We start from the raw sequence: 12,446 nt of genomic DNA on the forward strand, positions 1-12,446 counted from the left end.
ATGGCTCAGGATTCAAGATACAGAGGTCACAAATTTAGGTCAGGTTAAGGTGAACAGACTGCAGTGAAAGGGCAAAACAAGGCTGTACCTATTGCCTCTAATTCGGAAAATATATCAAGGTAAATAATATCCTCTGCCAGTAGCAAGAAAGAGATGAAAGCTGTGAATAATATCCTCTGTCAGCAGCAAGAAAGAGAAGAAAGCGGTGAATAATATCCTCTGTCAGTAGCAGGAGAGAGAAGAACGCTTAAGACGGATGCACCCTACAGCAGGTCATAGTCAAAGGCTGCCTCTGCTCCTCTTGGTTCATGACACGATTGATCTGCACAACCATGTAGTGTTGTGGGCAGATGAGCCAGTAGTCCCACTCGTGCGACTTGTGCCCGCTGTCCACCGTTCCAGGCCAAGGCCCATTCGTCAAATCAACCACCTGGCAGTCCTCCGAATCCACCACCCAATTAACCGGTCCACACACCACGTGCATATACTCTGTGTTTTCCCAGTCCTTGTCTTCGTCTTTATACAACCCGTCTTTTAAATCCTTATAGGCATTAATATCATACACAACCTTGTTCGGTCCACATGGATAAGAAACTGTAGGTCCCATAGACTTTTCCTCCTCTGAATCAGAACGTTCGAAGTTTGGACTCCCGGTTTGAGAGGGCATCGTACACTCCAGGTATTCTATGTTGCTCTTTTTATCTTCCCCAGTCTTCAATACCACACCTGTAACTCCATAATTATTGTCACACTTATCATCTTTGTGAACCTTGGAATCGAGGACCATGGGCATTGTTGTAGTGGTGGTTGTAGTAGTGGTTGTTGCAGTGGTAGGTAGCGTGGTGGATGTGGCTGATGGTGGAGGAGCTTCACTGTCTGGTGGAGGGTCTGCTGGAGAGTCTGAAGGTGGATATGCCGGAGGTGGGGGAGTAGATGGTACTGATGAAGATGGTGGTGATGTTGCTGGCGGTGGCGCCCCATCGGGTGATGGTGGGGTTGTGGCTGGGCCATCTGCCCCTGTGGCAGTGTCATCTGCCCCTGTGGCCGTGCCATCTGTCCCTGTGGCCGTGTCATCTGTTCCTGTAGCGAGATCTGTAGTAAAAAAAATGAAAAGGAAATGGTAAAATTAAAACACTGACATCGTTCGTATCAGCCCGCTATGTCTAGTGATACATTATCTACACTTGCGATTGTAAAAGGATAATAGATAGATAGATCGTTGGGATAAAGATGTGCTTTTAGATAGAATGACAGACACACACACAAGATGTATATATATATATATATATATATATATATATATATATATATATATATATATATATATATATATATATATATATATATATATATATATATATATATACAGCAGCAGCAGCAGCTGCTGAGGTCCACTGCAGGACCGCCCTATCCCTACTGAAGCAGGGATGAAACAGCCAATGTATCTCTACCCAGTGGCATAGGCTGTCTGGTAGAGACTGTATGTAGGGTGAGAAGTGCTTGTGAGTGTGACTGTAGTGTTGTAGTGGCTTTGGATGTGTGTGTAGTCTGTGAACCAAGTGTAATAGGCCCGTCTTAAGCCGATTGGATGCAATCATACTAGACTGGGTCAACCACAGCACCCCTTGTGTACGCCAAAGTAGCAAGTGGCTTCGTGAACGCTTACCAAAGTTTTACAACTCTGGCGGGAGGCGAACCCGCGCTCACCAGCGTTTGAAACGCACACTCTACCACTGTACCACAGAGGCTCCACACACACACACACACACACACACACACACACACACACACACACACACATATACTGTATATATATATATATATATATATATAGAGAGAGAGAGAGAGAGAGAGAGAGAGAGAGAGAGATAGGTATAGCTAGATATTGATATAGATATACTGGCTGGATGAATGTTGTGGGGAGAAGTGCATGATCAGGGATTTTGGCACCGTTTTTTAACGTGGCAGCGTCCAAATTGATTCTATCGGATACGTTTATGTGAAGCTACAGAACGTGGTGAATGATGTTGGCGTATCCGATAAAGCCAGGATTCGGGGGGTTTGAATGATGAGTGAATGGAAGCGTGGCCCATTGGATTAGGCAAAATTGGGCTGCCTGGACATTGCTACTCCTCACCCTGCCCTCGGGTGGAAAAGGAGGTCCGGATGATATATATATATATATATATATATATATATATATATATATATATATATATATATATATATATATATATATATATATAGATAGATAGATAGATATATATATATATATATATATATATATATATATATATATATATATATATATATATATATATATATATATATATTGTTACGGAACAGAGAAAACTGTCCCGCAAAGTTCCAGGTTCAAAACAAAAGAGTTAGGTAAAATTACAAGTTAAAGTTTAATGCTCAAACTAACAACAAAACATTCAGGACTCATAAGGATAATGTAATGGCAAAAAACAGGTTAAATATATGGTTAACTGCAATAGCCTCTATTAACACGAAATTAGCAAGAGTAAATTTATCTAAGTCAGCCCTGATAAAATGAGAAAACCGGATAATGCTCAGTGTATGCAAGGTATATTATTACAGATACAAAATATTATTAATAATGGCTGACACCCAAAACACATGAATCACAAAAACCTCACTAGGCCTACGAATTAACACCTTATGCTATACAGTACAAGAAAAATGTAATAACACTTATACTCAAATTACACAGCTGCTAGATGGTTGGAGACTTCCTGAGCACTCACAAAAATAACAACTGTACAGGGGAGGACAGAGATGTGAACAAAATGAGGAGTAGATCTAAGTGGCAATTAATGTTGAGACTGAGCTCATTATATAGGGGCCGGCAGAGCTTGATACAACTTGTAAGAAGGACGCGCAAATGAAGCCATAGGGGACAAAGAGTTGACACTCCTGCTCTGAACAACAGAAAGAACGACTTACTCTACTATAAGGGTAGAAGGGGGGAGTGAGGTAGAACACGCTCGTGATCAAACATGCAGCATATTGTACGTTAGAATTACACAAAGGATGATGAAATCATAGGCTATGTAACACCTCCCCACAAAGAAAAATAAATTTACAAAGGAAATTTCTTATTACTCTAAAACAATCTGTCTAAAGTCTAGATAAGCAATCTGCAATAACATTTTCTTTCCCCTTGACATGTTGTATGTCTAATGAATACTCCTGAAGAAGTAGACTCCATCTTGTCAATCTCTGATTTTTATTTTTAAACTTATTAAGGAATTTCAGTGGGTTATGATTGGTATAAGTGACTATGGGGTCAAAACCAGAACACAAATAAAATGAAAAATGCTGTAAACCCAAAATCAAGGCCAAAAGCTCTTTCTCAATAGTTGAGTAGTTCTTTTGAGGTGGAGTGAACTTCTTACTGTAATAAGATACAGGGTGTTCAATACCCTGATCATCCTCTTGCAGCAAAACAGCCCCAGCTCCTGTATCACTTGCGTCAACAGCCATCTTAAAAGGCTTAGCAAAATTTGGAGTAGCGAGCACTGGCTGACTTAATAGGATAGCTTTAAGTTTGCTGAAAGAGGATTCACAGTTATCGGTCCAGACAAATTTAACTCCCTTTTTCAGTAGGTCTGTAAGCGGTGATACAAGAATTGAAAAGTTAAGAACAAATCTCCTGTAATAACCTACCATTCCCAAAATCTTTGTAGCTCTTTCCTACTTTTAGGTCTGGGAAGATCACTTATAACCTGAACCTTAGCTGCTGGTGGTGCAACATGTCCATCACCAATTACGTACCCAAGGTACTGAACTTTAGCTTGACCAAACTCACACTTTGATAAATTAGCTACAAGATTAGCCTGAACCAAACGCTCAAGAAATTTACTGACATGGCATAGGTGATCTTTCCAGTTGTCACTGAAGATTAATACATCATCAATATAAACAACACACCCTGCCAAACCCTCTGTTACAACATTCATGAGCTTCTGAAAAGTGGCTGGTGCATTCTTTATACCATATGGCATTACAGAACATGCAAAAGTCTTTCCTAGTGTTACAAAACATGAGATCTCCCTAGCACGTTCAGTCATAGGTACTTGCCAGTATCCCTACCTAGCCTTTCCGATCTTGTCTATGCAATCTTCCACACGAGGGAGAGGGTAAGTGTCTGTTTTGGTTATCTGATTAACACATCTGTAGTCGATGCAAAGCCACTGTGACCGACCTGGCTTAGGGACTAGAGTGACAGGAGAACTCCACTCGCTCTGACAGGGCTCAATCATCTTGTGGTCCAACAGGTAGCCAAGCTCCTTCTGGATGAGAGGAACTTTCACTGGGTTCACATGGTAAGGAGGCAATTTAATTGGCTTTGCGTCTCCAACATCGACATCATGCATCAACACAGTGGTTCTTCCTGGAGTGGCACGGAACACTTGCGGGTACTCCTGCAGTAATGCCAAAAACTCCTGCCTTTCCTCGGGAGCTAGATGAGAAAGCTTAGTCTGGAGATCATTCATGATATCAGGATTCTTCCCCAAACTATCACTCAGGCTCATGTTGCATGGGAGAACTTCACTTGCAGACTCGGGTGGAACAGCTACAGTGCAGACTGGGTTATTTTCGTCCCGCCTGTGATATAACTTTAGCATGTTGATGTGAAAAAGTTGCTTGTTCTTTCTACGATCTGGTGTGGCGATGACATTGTTGACATCACTGAGTTTCTTCTCCACGAAATAAGGACCACTAAACTTGGCTTGAAGAGGTTGCCCATGAACTGGTAGCAGAATCAAAACCTGATCTCCTGGCTGAAAGTGGCGTAACCTGGACTTCTTATCATACCAAGTCTTCATCTTCTCCTGAGCAGCTCCTAAATTCTCTCTCGCTAGCTGTAAAGCAGTGGACAGCCGTTCTTTGAACTTCGTCACATACTCCAGCAGGTTGACGTCATCTTCCTCCGACAGCCAGCATTCCTTGAGTAACTTAAGGGGTCCTCTTACTTCATGGCCAAACAGTAGTTCAAAAGGTGAGAAGCCCAGTGATTCATTTGGAGATTCTCTTGCGGCAAATACAACGAATGGAAGACCTTTATCCCAGTCTTTCTGATGTTCCAAACAGTATTTCTTGAGCATCGATTTGAGTGTTTGATGATATCTCTCCAACGCTCCTTGGGTCTGTGGATGGTAAGCTGAAGACGTGATCTGGGTGATGCCCAACTCTTTCAGAGACTGCTTCAAAACGTTTGACATGAAATTACTTCCCCGGTCTGACTGTACCTCCTTGGGTAGACCAAACTTTGTGAAGAACCCTAGCATTTCCTTAACCACGTTCTTTGCTGAGATATTTCTAAGTGGAATGGCTTCAGGATAACGAGTAGCCATTTCAATCAGGGTCAACACATAAGAAAATCCTGAAGAAGTCTTAGGAAGAGGGCCCACAATATCCACCAGCACAAGGGTGAATGGCGCCTCAAAAAGAGGAATGGGAACTAGAGGTGCAACCTTTTCGGTCTGATTACACTTCCCCACAACTTGACAGGTGTGACAAGACTTACAATACCAGGAAACATCCCTGAAGATACCTGACCAGTAGAAGTGTTTCAAAATGCATGCCACAGTCTTCCTCACTCCAAGGTGTCCTGCCAAACTGGAATCATGAGCCACTCTAATGATATCATGCCTACAAACACGAGGGATGACAACTTGATGTACAACCTCCCATTCACAGTCGGCTGATGCTGTTGGGGGTCTCCACTTCCTCATAAGTACTCCTGACTTTATATAATAACAAGTAGAAGCACCAGCTGACTCTTCCTCACTGGAAGCAGAGTTAGCTAGACCTTTCAACTCAGGGTCAGCAACCTGCAACTCAACCAACTCTTGACGAGACAAATTATCAACACTAAGGGGTACTGCCTCATCTGGTGAGTGGTCCAAATTAGCAAGAAAAGTGTCAGCTAGGATAACATCATCATCATCATTATCTTCTAAGTCACCAGTAACTTTAGACTTAGCCCTAGTGACAGCACATGCAGGGAACACATCAGGGACATCACAATCCTGGGTCGCAGCCACTGGCTCACTAGACAACTGAGGAGTTGGACACACTTGACTTCCACCAATATCATTTCCAAGTAAGAAAGTTACACCTGACACTGGGAGTGTCTCAACCAACCCAACCATAACGGAACCATTAACAAAACCAGACTCTAAATTCACTCTGCACAGAGGGACAGAGAAGTAATTATTCCCTACACCTTGTAAGATTACAGTTTCATCAGAGGAATTAACATTAGAGCCTAGAACACTGGTCAGCATAAGGGATTGGCAAGCACCTGTATCACGATATATTTTAACTGATTTCCTGTCATTACTGTCCAGAGGACTGACAAAACCATCAGACAGGAAATTAGCACATGAACTCTTGAGAGTGTCACCCACGTTACTGCTCAAAAGAGGAGCTCCGTCATGAGAATTTAATTTACCCCTCAAAGCAGGTTCAGTTAACTCAGTTAAAGAATTCTGGGAACTCTCAAGGGTGGACACTAGACCAATTGAATGAATATTTAAAGACTCCTTTTTGTTCACATCACTCTGTCTCCTGAAACATTTCTCCGTAGTATGACCAAGCTTACTACAATAAGTACATTTACTTTTCTGAAATCTAGAGGTGAAGCTGGTATTTACTTCCTGAGAAACATCATCTTTATTCTCTTTCCTGTTACCTGTACTCTGAGTAGAGGCAACGTACTTACTCTCAGCTTTCCTTTTTTCTTCAGAATATCTCTTGTGAGTGAGAACATATTCATCAGCTAAAACTGCAGCTTCAGACAAATTATCTATTCTTCTCTCATCAGGATAGAGGCTTACATCTTTATTAATAAACCTTTTGAAGTCCTCCAGCAAAATCATCTGCTTAAATTTGTCAAAATCAGAATCCACATTCTTAGAAATTAACCACTGCTCTAACAGATCTTCTTTGATTTTTGCATACTCAACATGGGATTGCTTATCTTGCTTATAAGTTGTCCTAAATTTTACTCTATAGGCTTCAGGAACAAGCTCATAGGCCTTAAGAATCAAGCTCTTAACTACATTATAATTATCAGATTGATCCTGAGGCAAAGATGCATAAGTTACTTGAGCTTTACCAGTGAGAACAGTTTGAAGGAGTATTGGCCAATACTCTTTGGGCCAATTAAAACCTGTAGCTACCCTCTCAAACAACTGAAAATACTTTGTTAAATCAGATTCATTAAAAGGAAGGACAAGTTTAACATTTTTAGCCACATCAAAATCATCAGAGCTAGATGATCCAGTTCCACCTTGTTTCATGCGATACTCATGGTCTGCCTGAATCCTAGCAAGTTCAATTTGTGCCTGAGCCTGTATCTGTGCCTCCTGAATAGGAGCCTGAGACTCAGCCTCCTTAGCCTGAGACTCAGCCTCCATAGCACGTGCCTGAAACTCAGCCTTCTTAACACGAGCTTCCTGCAGAGCTAGCTGTAACTTAGCTAATTCAATCTGCGTTTACTCATTTGGAGGAGTTACATTAAACAAGCTTTCATTAATCATGCCAACAATTTGATCTTTAGAATGATGAGTGTGAACTGCAATTCCCAATTGTTGAGCAACAAGCTTAAGTTCATTCTTTGTTCTGTTTTCTACATCACACCCTGTTTGCACATTTGACAAAAAATCTTTGGCTTCATCAAGCGTAGTAATAGTAGACATCATGAATAAATCACAGTCACAAAATATCAAGCAATATCTTTATGATAATATCCTGAATATCCTGATAAGAGGTCGCCAAATTTATGTTACGGAACAGAGAAACCTGTCCCGCAAAGTTCCAGGTTCAAAACAAAAGAGTTAGGTAAAATTACAAGTTAAAGTTTAATGCTAAAACTAACAACAAAACATTCAGGACTCATAAGGATAATGTAATGGCAAAAAACAGGTTAAATATATGGTTAACTGCAATAGCCTCTATTAACACGAAATTAGCAAGAGTAAATTTATCTAAGTCAGCCCTGATAAAATGAGAAAACCGGATAATGCTCAGTGAATGCAAGATATATTATTATGGATACAAAATATTATTAATAATGGCTGACACCCAAAACACATGAATCACAAAAACCTCACTAGGCCTACGAATTAACACCTTATGCTATACAGTACAAGAAAAATGTAATAACACTTATACTCAAATTACACAGCTGCTAGATGGTTGGGGACTTCCTGAGCACTCACCAAAATAACAACTGTACAGGGGAGGACAGAGATGTGAACAAAATGAGGAGTAGATCTAAGTGGCAATTAATGTAGAGACTGAGCTCATTATATAGGGGCCAGCAGAGCTTGATACAACTTGTAAGAAGGACGCGCAAATGAAGCCATAGGGGACAAAGAGTTGACACTCCTGCTCTGAACAACAGAAAGAACGACTTACTCTACTATATGGGTAGAAGGGGGAAGTGAGGTAGAACACGCTCGTGATCAAACATGCAGCATACTGTACGTTAGAATTACACAAAGGATGATGAAATCATAGGCTATGTAACAATATATATATATATATATATATATATATATATATATATATATATATATATATATGAAGCCTCCGTGGTACAGTGGTAAAGTGTGCGTTTTCGTACACTGAAGAACGAGAGTTTGCACCTCGCCAGGGTAATGAACTTTGCGAGCGTTCTTCTGGCCACATACTGCATTGGCAGACATAAGGGGTGCTGTGTTTGAACCAGTGTCTCATACTGTAAAGTATGATTGCACCCAGTTGGCTTGTGCTGGCCTATTACACTTGGTTCATAGACTACGCACACATCCAAAGCCACTCAAACACTACAGTTGCACTTACTGTACAAGCACTTCTCACCCTACATGCTGTACAATCTCTACTAGACAGCCTAAGCCACTTGGTAGAGATACATTGGCTGTATCGTTCCCACTTCGGTCGGGATAGGCCGGTTCTGCAGTGGACACTCAAACGGCTGATGATATATATATATATATATATATATATATATATATATATATATATATATATATATATAAAACGGCCATACCACGTTGGGTACACCGCTTCCCGTCCGATCAGCGAAGTTAAGCAACGTTGGGTCTGGTTAGTACTTGGATGGGTGACCGCCTGGAAACACCAGATGCTGTTGGCATCCCTACTTGTCAAGTGGGGTTGGTGGAGGATTAGTGCCCCTCCCTGTAAAACAATTAACTCTAAGCCCTTGGTCACCCCGTTTGGGATACATGGCGTCTGGCAATGATGATGATATATATATACATATATATATATATATATATATATATGTGTGTGTGTGTGTGTGTGTAAATTTATATATAGAAGTAGAGGTAGAGAAGCAGATACATAATATATCTTAAGATAATACAATCGTAGGGTGGAGGGGAAAGGAAACAGACTCCATCAACCCTCTTTGTTTCATATTATATTATGCTACCTAAAGACGATTGTATTAAAATTACAGGTGTCCTTTCGTAATGAAGTAGTTAGGAAAAATCTAAACCTCTTAATAAAGTGAGTTTTTTCCTTTATTCTTCCTAACATTACTAGTATACTTTTCCACTCTAACTTTTCCCAGACTTTCGTCAACATGAAGCATATTTCACATAGGTCAGCGGTTGAAAAAGGCAATGCTAGGGTTATCCATGCTTTCCATAGCACTTCTTCGTGACTTGTATCATATTCAAGTGCTCATCTATTGTTACGACTCAATATTCACGATGGAGAGATGGAAATTTTAGACCAAGTTAATGTAAAAATAGTACAATCAATTTTCTTTAGCTAAGGGAAGAACGCTAACCTAAGACGAACCTACAATAAGACCTGTGTGTGTGTGTGTGTGTGTGTGTGTGTGTGTGTGTGTGTGTGTGTGTGTGAGAGAGAGAGAGAGAGAGTGAGTAAATGAGTTGTACACTGCGACACACTCAAGCATCATCAGTATGCATAACTGGCACTGCAGGCAACGGCATGGTGTTGTTGTCTCCATGGAACACAGGATCTAACAGAAAAAAATTCTTTTTTAGCTTAGCAGATCGAAAATGCGTACCTAACCCTGTGAATAATGTGAGAAGGAGAGATTTTTGTCTGGCTGTTTATTTTCTGACTATTCGACTGCATAATTATGTCTGTTAATCAGTACACATCTCCATTTAACTCTCAGTCTGGGTGGCTGCATATATATATATATATATATATATATATATATATATATATATATATATATATATATATATATATATATATGAGTGATGGAAATCATTACCAAGGAGTAGGCTTACTGCTGAGTAGAGATGCTTGCAAGGCACTATGTGAATTTGAACCAATTAATGAGCACTTGCTTTATGCTCGCTTAAAATCTGACCATGGTAATATCAATATAGTTGTAGGGTACGCTCCGACAAATGAGGCTGCTGATGAAATGAAGGATGACTTTTATGAGAAGCTGCAGGATGTGGTGAATAGAGTGGCAAGACATGATGTGTTAGTTTGCATTGGTGATTTTAATGCGATTGTTGGCAGTAGTAGGGATGGCTTTGAAGATTGTATGGGTAAGGAGGGTGTTGGTATAAGAAACGAAAATGGGGTGCGACTTGCAAACTTTTGTTTGGCAAATGACCTTATAATTGGTGGAACTATCTTTGAGCATAGAAAAATACATAAGACTACTTGGATTTCACCATGTGGTAAATATTGTAACCAGATTGACCACATTGCAATTAGCAGAAGGAATAGGAGTTATTTGCAAGATGTTTGCGTAAGGAGGGGGGCAGATATAGGTAGTGATCATCAACTTGTTGTGTCAAAGATTAAAATAAAACTTAAGAGAAACGTTAATGGTAATTGTACAGGAGGTAATAATTATGATTTTGATGAGCTGAGAAGTGATGAGAGCACGAGGGAAAAGTTTCGGTGCGAATGTAGAAACAAGTTTCTAGTCCTGCAGACTTTGATGGAATCTGAAGACAATGATATTAATCAAATGTGGAGAGAGGTAAAAGAGGTTTTGCATGAGGGTGCTAAGGTTACTATTAAGAAAAAGGGAAAAGCGAGAAGGAAAAAGTGGATGTCAGATGAAACATGGAATGTAATTCAGAAAAGGAAAGAGGCTAAGTTAAGAAGTGAAGAACAACATGTTGATGGCCAGGTAGTTGAAGTACTTAGAGCAAAGTATTGGAGTTTACATTCTGAAGTAAAAAGACTCGTTAGACGTGATAAGAGGAGACTATATGATGAAAAGGCGACAGAGACAGAAAATAAATTTAGTAAAAATGACGGTCAGAGCACAAGAGCAGCGTATCAGGCCATAAAGGAGTTAACTGGGACTGAAAAGAGAAGGAAGGAAATACCTGTACGAGACAGAAATGGTAATTTGATGACTAAAGATTTGGATATAAAAGGAAGATGGAAAGAGCACTTTGAATCTGTTCTAAATAGACCAATCCCAGCTGAAGAGGACATTTTGCCAGCCGAGAGAGATTTGCAGATAGAAACAGGGGGTATAACTTTGGAAGAGGTAGCAAAATCTATAAAGGAGTTAAAGAATTTTAAGGCTCCAGGTGAGAATGGAATATTCCCTGAAATGCTTAAGGTGGAAAATGACGAGTTGATGAATGCACTTTTGAAACTTTTTAATGTGGCTTGGGATAATGGTGGAATTCCAGAAGAGTGGAAAAATGGAGTGATTATAAAAATACCAAAAAAGGGAGATTTAAGTGTGTGTGGCAATTGGAGGGGGATAACTTTGACACCTGTAGTTGCAAAAGTCTTTTCCAAAATCTTGTTGAACAGAATAGAGCCAGTAATTGATAAAATTTTAAGAGAAGAACAAGCGGGATTTAGAAAGAGTCGAGGTTGTAATGATCAGATTTTTATTGTAATGCATCTAATGCAACAAGCTAATGAGATGAAAATGCCACTTAACATGTGTACTGTGGATTTTGAAAAGGCGTTTGATAGTGTTTCACGTGGAGTTATGTTGAAAATTATGAGATTCTATGGTATACCAGAAAAGTTTGTAAATATTATTAGAAGCCTGCATGAAGGTACTTTTTGTAAGGTAATGGTGGGTAGTTCTTTGAGTGATCCATTTCAAGTTAGGTCAGGAGTGATTCAAGGAGGAGTTCTTTTGCCATTGTTGTTTGTTTTGGTTATGGATTATGTTATGAAAAAGGTTGTAAGGAGAACAGGTGCAGGAATTAACTGGAAAGAAAATAAGAAGCTGATGGATTTGGACTATGCTGATGATATTGTACTGATTTGCGAAGGTATTTACGAGATGCAGAGGGTGCTCGATTGTCTGGTGGAGGAAGGAGAAAAAGTGGGATTGGTAATAAATTGTGGAAAGACTGAAATTATTAATATGAACGTGGAGAACCAAATCGATTGCA

General features: G+C 39.9%; 1 non-coding gene across 1 annotated transcript; it reads left to right on the top strand.

The window, feature by feature from the left end:
• The first annotated feature begins 9,077 nt into the window (after positions 1–9,077).
• On the top strand, positions 9,078–9,196 carry LOC145396913 (5S ribosomal RNA). The gene has a single exon (XR_013896872.1). It is a non-coding gene; the product is annotated as a 5S ribosomal RNA (ribosomal RNA).
• The last annotated feature ends 3,250 nt before the right edge of the window (positions 9,197–12,446 follow it).

The sequence above is a fragment of the Coenobita brevimanus genome, chromosome 39 (assembly GCF_032717465.1).
Source record: "Coenobita brevimanus isolate Jiangsu-jjx chromosome 39, ASM3271746v2, whole genome shotgun sequence".
Taxonomy (NCBI): Eukaryota; Metazoa; Arthropoda; class Malacostraca; order Decapoda; family Coenobitidae; genus Coenobita; species Coenobita brevimanus.